The following is an 8290-nucleotide window of genomic DNA, read 5'->3' as shown; positions in this document are numbered from 1 at the left end:
GAATTCACACACACTCACTTTTTCAAAATATCTTCATATCAGTGTTTTGCATTAATTTCTTTGTTAATGATAATATATGGGTAAAATAGGCAAAATAAACTCTTCCATCTCAAAACATTTTTATACATTTTTGTAAAAATACTGTACAAAGGGGTTACAGTAACATGAGCAAAGTAATAAGTACATTTCCTGTCAAGCTTTGTTACCTCCTCCTTTGTTTTTCCCCCTCCATTCCTTCCCTTCCACCTCCACAAGTACACTCCTCACAACCCCAAGTCCCACCCAATGTCCCCAGCCTAAATTGTAAAGTTCGTTTTTCAAAATAATGTCTTGTGCATCTATTGTTATACAATGGGTCAAACTGTATTCCTATTTAAGCATGTTGTTTTTTTCCCTTTCCCTCCCCAAATTAGAGAAGTGTATATACAAGATGCAGGTGCACCAACATCAAATAAAGTGAAAACGAGGGTTATACTGTTGGGGAGGAACGTATAAAAAACAAAAAAAAATCACGTTGTACATTATAAATATGTGAGAAACAACAGCAAGAAAGAAAAAAAATTGTGTCTCTATCTTGGGGGTCACTTAGCTTAACATCAACTTATTTAGTCATATACACAAAGTTTTTCAACATTTCTGCTTATCCCAGACATATACTATTTATTGCAAATAAGGGATACCATGGGACCTATGTTTCTTTGGACTTGGCTTACATCAGTTAATATAATTTTTTCCAAGACTTTCCATTTCCTAACAAATTGGGCGATGTCATTCTTTCTGATGGAGGCATAGAATTAATATATAGACATATATATATACATATATATATATAGTATATATGTGAGTGTGTGTTTGTACACACATATACACACAGAACATTTTCCTTTTTTGTTTTTTAGAGCAACTTAGTTTTCCACCTACATCATTTTTTCAAATGTTTTTATTGTGATTACATGGTTACATAAGTTCCCAAATTTCACAATATTGTTGGATAGTGATGCTTAGTTAAAGTCACAAACACATTCTAACTTTGATGGAGCCAATTGTCTATCATAGTCTACAACATTTATGAGTTCTATGAGCTTTGCAATAGAGTTATTTCATATATATATATACATATATATATATATATATACTTCTTTTGTTTTGAAATATGTATATTTTTTGTTTTGTATAGCGTCAGCTATTCCCTCTTTCCCACTTGTTCCCTCCCTCCCTTCAGTGACATGGAGTTGCTTAGTTTATTTTGGTCAATGTCCAGTGCAGCTGATGGATCCCACTATTGTATGTTTTTCCCTGATTCTCTCTAGTCTTGTGTCATCCTCTGGTTTCCCTTCAGTGTGCACATATGATCAGCAAAATGGGGTTATTTAGTAGTGATTCGACCAGATGAGTGGATGTTCTTGGTTTCTTAAGTGTTGTTAATTTTTTCATATCACCTTACATTTTGGATTTAACATCCACTTATCATGGAGACCATGTGCCGTTCGTCTCTTTGCTTTTGGCTTACCTCGCTCAACATGATTTCCTGTAGCTTGATTGATTTCCTTAATAATGCCATTATTTTGTTCTTTCTAATGGATGGAAAATATTCCATTGTGTATAGTTACCACAGTTTTTGGATCTACTCATCTCTGGTGGTACATATGGTTTTTTTGAATATCCTGGCTATTGTGAACATTGCTGCAATAAGCATGGAGGTGCATGTGTCCTTGAATATTAGTACCTGTTGTTCAGAATAGATGCCTAGAAGTGGTATGAATGGGCCATAAGGAAGGTCAATATTTAGCTTTCTGAGGACTCACCAGACTGATTTCCAAAGTGGTTGTGTAAGTGTACATTCTCATACACACACACACACACACACACACACACACACACACACACAGAATGTTTTCTTGATCATTCTTCTACTGAGGGGCATCAGAGTTGGTTTCATATCTTAGCTATGGCAAATAATGCTACAATAAACCTTGTTGTGGTGGTAGTTTTAGTATGGACTTGTTTCTGATCATTTAGGGGAATGCCTAAAAGTGGGATTGCTGTGTAATACGGGAGCTCTATGTGGAGTCTTTTGAGGAACCTGCAAACTCTTTCCAAAGTGGATGAACAAGTTTACACTCCCACCAAGAATGCAGTAGGCTTCCCTTCTGGCCACATCCCTTCCAGCATCTGTTGTTGTAAAAGTATGGAACGATTCACTAATTTGCGTGTCATCCTTTTGCAGGGACCATGTTAATCTTCTCTGTATGTTCCAATTTTAGTGTATGTGCAGCCAAATTGAGCACAGAACATTATTGTATATATAAAGTGTAATTGATTTTCTTAAACTAGACAATAAAACAAAAAGTAAGTTCAAAAGAATTGTGAAATTTTGAACCATTTATTTCTTACATAAGCACACATTTAAGAGTAAAGTCAAGATTGACATGGCAAAAACAAAATAATTCCAGGTATTTGTTGTTCATGAGATGTGTAGGAAGAGGAATTCAATTATTCTACACAAGGCACCTGTCATAGTGATCATTGCAGCAAATGTTAAGGTTTGTTAAAAGTTTTAATGATTTAAATATGTTTATTTTTGGGATTTGCTTATATATGATAAAATTAAGACTGTTTAGCAGGTCATAAAATTTTTTGATAAAGTATATAATATTTCTAGTAGCATGTACGAGTAAGTATGTTCATTTCAGAGTTTATAGAAACTTTACTAATGAGAAGTTGCAAAGACTGTTTAAAGAAGCAGAGTGAAGAGTTAAGATTTAAAGTACACAGTTTCTGTTAAATCTTTAGGGCTCCCTTACGTTGTATGTTAATGATGAACAAATAATTATATAAGCCACATATAAATGATGAGATGAACTATAAATAGTAATCTTAGTGGGTAAATTTAAAGGCTACTCATAGCTTTATCCAATTTTACATGTACAGGAATATGAGAAAATAGTAAAATCTACTATGTACACTTCAAATACTGAAAACCCTGGTAATTATTTTGTTTTTTATTTTAGTAATCATTAATATTTAATTATTTTTTTCTTCATAGCATTTTTTCCTTGTAATATAATAAAACATTTTGTGAGTCGTCATTAAGAGGTACTTTGAGAATATTATTGGGATGGCCACACAATTTTTCATAGGTGCATGTGAATTTACAAAGAGCAAAACTAAAAACAAAATATTGATTAAAATTTTTATCAAGTAGAGTCTGAATCAGTAGTGTTGATAAATGTCCACACCTAAAATCTTAACCCTAGGCTGAAGTAGTGGTATTACAGAATTGAGGCCACAAAATTGAGAAACTGTGTTTTGTTTTGTTTTTGTTTTTGTTTGCTTTGTTTTTGTTGGTTGTGGGGATTGAACTCTGGGTCTTGGGTACTGTCCCTCAGTTCTTCAGCTCACGGCTAGTGTTACCACTTGAGCCACAGCACCACTTTCATTTTTTCTGCTTATGTCGTGCTAAGGAATGAAATTCAGGACCTCATTCATGCAAGTCAAGCACTCTACCACTGAGCCACCTTCCCAGCACCTGAGAAGCTGTGATTTAAAAAATCATGTGAACAATATTTGCTTTCTCCTTTGGGTTATATAATGAAATATGTAAACATATTTTTATCTTTTTGTGAATTGTCATACTTCTAAATTTATACTAACTGCAGCCAATTTATCCTTTTCAAAGTCAAGAAATATTTCTGAGAGTTTGCTTCTGTGAAGACTGTTTTTGCATTTATAATTTCTTCTGAGTCATTTTTATTTTTTATCAAAATCACTTTATATTTTATGTTGATGAGTTATCATACATCAACTACCTTCAAATGTACATGTAGAGTCTCAATATAGCAGTATGAATATTCTCATACAACTCGTTTATCTGTTACGCACTTTAAGTATTATGATATTTTTCCCTCTCTTGCACTCTCTCATTTCTGCTCTTTCTCTTTCATGCTCTATGTCTGCTACTTAGATTTTCTGCTGGTCTACTATTATCCGTCAGGATCCACTGGTTTTGTGGGGATAGGGACCATCCCTTACCCTTGCATTCTTTAAGAGTTATAACAGTGACGTGAAATTATTCTTTGCCACTCTAAATGGCAAAACAACAGATCTAGGAATTCCTTTTCACTTTAAGTACTATTATAAATTTTATCTCATATGAATCATTGAGACTGATAAGATACTTTTAGCTTGGGACCTAAAAGTTCTTTTTCTTTACAAGCAACCTTTTACTTTTATTATCAGTAAGTAACAAAAACAAAGCTATCCTATGGAAAGTAGGCTGAAGTTGTTCACAGGGATGAAAAACAAAGTAATGGGGGAAGTAAGTACAAAGGATATCCCTCATATAGCACAGATCCTTAAGAGCAGTTTATGATGTACACTTTGTGATAAGCACAATGTGCTGGGAACTGTAGATTAAATCACTGAACACCTGATATATATTTATATGCACATATATTTATATATGTATATTTATTTACATATGCATATATAGGCCCATATATGTACACATGAATGTTACTATACACACAAATACATACATATGTACACACATGTACACATACACAAATGGAGAAAGACACATAGATATAGCCAACAAAAGTTTCACTAGTTGTTGAATATGCCTTTGACAGAATGCTTGGTAACAAATGTGTTGAAGATATATTTGTCTCTAAGAGTTCTTTTACCACTCCTCTTATCTCTTACAACTGGTAGGTTTAGAGAGATTCGACTTGAAAAAATGCAGTACAAGTGATAGCAAGTCACTCGGAAATCTAAATAAGTATAGGTCATATGGTGTCTCCCTGCTCCCCATGGAATGCTTGCTCTTGTAGACACTCTCAGCAGCCAAAGTAGTAGGATTATTAAGAATAAAGTTATAAGGCTTTAAATGGCATCCTTCCTTGGGCTCTTTTCCAACAGCCAGCATCAATTCCTAAGCAGATGAGTGACTCCCCAGAAGACGGGAACACAGGTCAAAATTTAACTAACCCATATGAAAAGTCTAAAGTGAGAAATGCTGACTGAGGTCGTGCTGATGTCCTAGCCACTAAAATAAGAAAAAAAGAAAGTTTTTTTATGTATTAAAATTTAAGAATAATTTGTAACCTGTCAATAAATGTGTAGAACACAATTATATCAACTGACAAAAGATGATGTGCATTTCATTTATGTGATTTTGGACTTGGAAAGTGTTTTTAAGTGTGTCTACACAAGTAGAATCAGCATGAAACAAGCCAGCATTTCTTCATTTAAGACACAAGGAAAGGATACAGGTTGTCCCATTGTAACAATGAGATTTGCAAGATACTATTAGAGGGAGGTGGACGGATGTGTTGTGGATGTGTGAAGGTAAGGAATAGTAGGGGAATACAAAGGAGGTGGTAACAATGCTCAATAAGAAATGTACTCATTACCTTACTTATGCAACTGTAACCCCTCTGTACAGTATCTTTACAATAAAATATATATTAAAAACATACTAGGAAAACTGTACATATAGCAAGTTGTATTTTTCACTCAATATAAGTAAAGTATTAGTTTTAGGACCACAGGCATACTAAAATTTTGGATGCTCAAATTCTCTACATAAACACAGTATATTATTTTCATTAGAATCTGCCCACAACCTAGTGCAGTGTAATTTCTGTGAAAATTTTTACTATATTCTATGTTATATTGGAAAATAAAATATATTCACTATCAACAGATACAAATTTATTTCAGATAATTTTTGTCTGCATTTTGTGGACGGAATTGCGAGAGCTAATTTGAAAAGCACAAATTTAATCACCAAGAGCTATCTTCACGATGTAACAAAGATATAATACAACATCATTGAATCTTATGGGACTCTAAGGAGAAGTACTTCAATTGAAACATTATCAGAAATTGTAAGCAAGCAAAGACTATATAGAAATGCAGCTGCTAGATTTCTCATGGAGAGCTTTTATAACATTTGAAACACAAGTCAGAACCTCATGGAAGTGTAGACAATTTTCCTTCACCTTTCTGTCAATCTTGGTCATTATCAATCATAATATAGCTAATCTAGAATAATCTTGTAATAAGAAAATGTTTATGAGAAGTGAGGAGAATGGTGGAGGAGAACCTGGAGGCTAAACAATCTCTCTCACAGAAAGCAGTTTTAGTGTTCCAGCGAACAGTACTAGGCTAGAGTATCACACTGTGTGCCATCACATTACAGAGTTTGGCTAGAGAGGGAAAATCCAGGGAAGGAGACAGATCTGAGCAGTTGCTGTAGCCATGGCTGAGGCAGCTTTGGTGGCGGCCATAGTCACTCTGCCATACATACAACAGAGGGGGTCCAGGACAAAGGCACCAGACACAGTGGGTGAGCAGATTCTACTCAACACCAGCAACAACTGAAAAGGAGCAAACGAGTTAAACCATCTTAACAGGCCCATATCAAGCATTGAAATAGAAAAAGCAGTAAGAGACCTCTGTTCTTAGAAAAGCCCAGAACCACATTGATTTACAGCAGAATTCTACAAGGTTTTCAAAGCAGAGCTCATACCAATACTCCTCCAACTCTTCAATGAAACTGAAAGAGAAAGTTCACTACCAAACTAGTTCTATGAAGCCATCATAACCCTCATGCCAAAACCAGGTAGGAACTCATCAAAGAAAGAGAATTACACACCCATTACTTTGATGAACATTGATGCCAAACTTCTCAACAAAATTTTCGCCAAACAATTCAACAATTCATCCAAAAAATTACATACCATGATCAAACAAGATTCAGTTCAGGGAAGCAAAGCTGGTTCAATATACGCAAATCAATTAATTAACACCATTTTATGATGAAGTTTCTGCATAAACTAGGAATCCAGGGAATATTCCTCAATAAAATAAAGGCTGTATATGACAAACCTGCAGCCAGAATTATACTAAATTGTCAAAAAGTAAAGACATTTCCTCATAACTCCGAAACGAGACAAGGACGTCCACTCTCTCCACTTCTCTTCAATTTACTTTTAGCATGCCTAGCTACAGCAATAAGAAAAGATGAAAACATAAAAGGGATCCAAACAGTGGAAGATGAAGTAAAACTCTCTCTCTTTGCAGATGACATGATCTTGTATTTAAAGAATCCCATGGACTCCACTCCCAAATTACTCATGCTGATTCAAAACTATGGCAATGTATCAGGGTATAAAATTAACCCTCAAAAATCAATGGCTTTTCTGTACGCCAACAATGAGAAAAGAGTGGCTGAAATCAGAAAAGCAACTCCATTCTTAATAACCCCACAAAAAATAGAATAGCAATGAATTAACTTAACCAAAGAAGTAAAGGATCTCCATGATGAAAACTTTAAAAACCTGAAAAAGGAAATAAAAACAGAACTTAGAAAGTGAAAAAACTCCCTTGATCCTGGATTGGAAGAATTAACATCGTGAAAATGGCAAAACTTCCCAAGGCTATCTACAAATTCAATGAAATACCAATCAATATTTCAATCTCATTCTTCAAGGAAATAGAAGAGGCAATCCAAAAAGTCATATGGAAGGATAAAAGGCAATGAATAGCATAAACAATCCTTAACAGAAAAAACAGTGCTGGAGTAATATCAATATCAAATTTCAAACTCTACTACAAAGCATTAGCAAACAAAACAGCTTGGCACTGGCACAAGAACAGAACTCAGGACCAATGGAATAGAATTGAAAACCCAGAAATGAGCCTACAGACCAATAGGCACCTAATCTTTGATAAAGGAGATAAAAAATAGAATGGAAGAAAGACAGCCTCTTCAGTAAAATGCTGGCAAAACTTTTTAATCACTCATAGAAAACTAAAGCTAGATGCTTATCTATCATCCTGTACCGAATCAGAAAAAAATGAAAAGAATACTTCAAAAGACCAAAAGTTCAGAAGAGATAAAAACACACACACACACACACACACACACACACACATGCACACACACACACACACACACACACACACACACACACACACACACACACTCACACGTATACACCTAAAATAAAAATTATGGGAGGAAAATAAAATTAATAGAAAACAATTTTAAAAATTAAAATTTTTTTTAAAAGGTTCAAATAAGAGTTCTTTGATTGCAACAATGAGATGTACAATTCATTATGTCGAAAAACGAACTTAACACCTTTGGTGGGGGGTAGGGGAGGATAGGTGAAGGGAGGGGAGAAGTATGGGAAGGGATGGGAAGGGGAAACAAGTAGGCAACAATGCTTGATAAGAAATATACTCGTTATCTTGCCCATGTAATTGTAACTCCTCTGTA

The 8290-nt window shown here is 34.5% G+C and overlaps 1 non-coding gene across 1 annotated transcript; it reads right to left on the bottom strand.

Moving 5' to 3' along the window:
- Window positions 1–2182: 2182 nt before the first annotated feature.
- LOC122124501 lies at window positions 2183–2288 on the bottom strand. The gene has a single exon (XR_006150574.1). It is a non-coding gene; the product is annotated as a U6 spliceosomal RNA (small nuclear RNA).
- Window positions 2289–8290: the final 6002 nt, after the last annotated feature.

The sequence above is a fragment of the Dipodomys spectabilis genome, unplaced genomic scaffold (assembly GCF_019054845.1).
Source record: "Dipodomys spectabilis isolate Male_0828 unplaced genomic scaffold, ASM1905484v1 ptg000238l, whole genome shotgun sequence".
NCBI classification, from domain to species: domain Eukaryota; kingdom Metazoa; phylum Chordata; class Mammalia; order Rodentia; family Heteromyidae; genus Dipodomys; species Dipodomys spectabilis.
The sequence above is the reverse complement of the archived record's forward strand: the minus strand, read 5'-3'. Positions and strand labels throughout refer to the sequence as shown.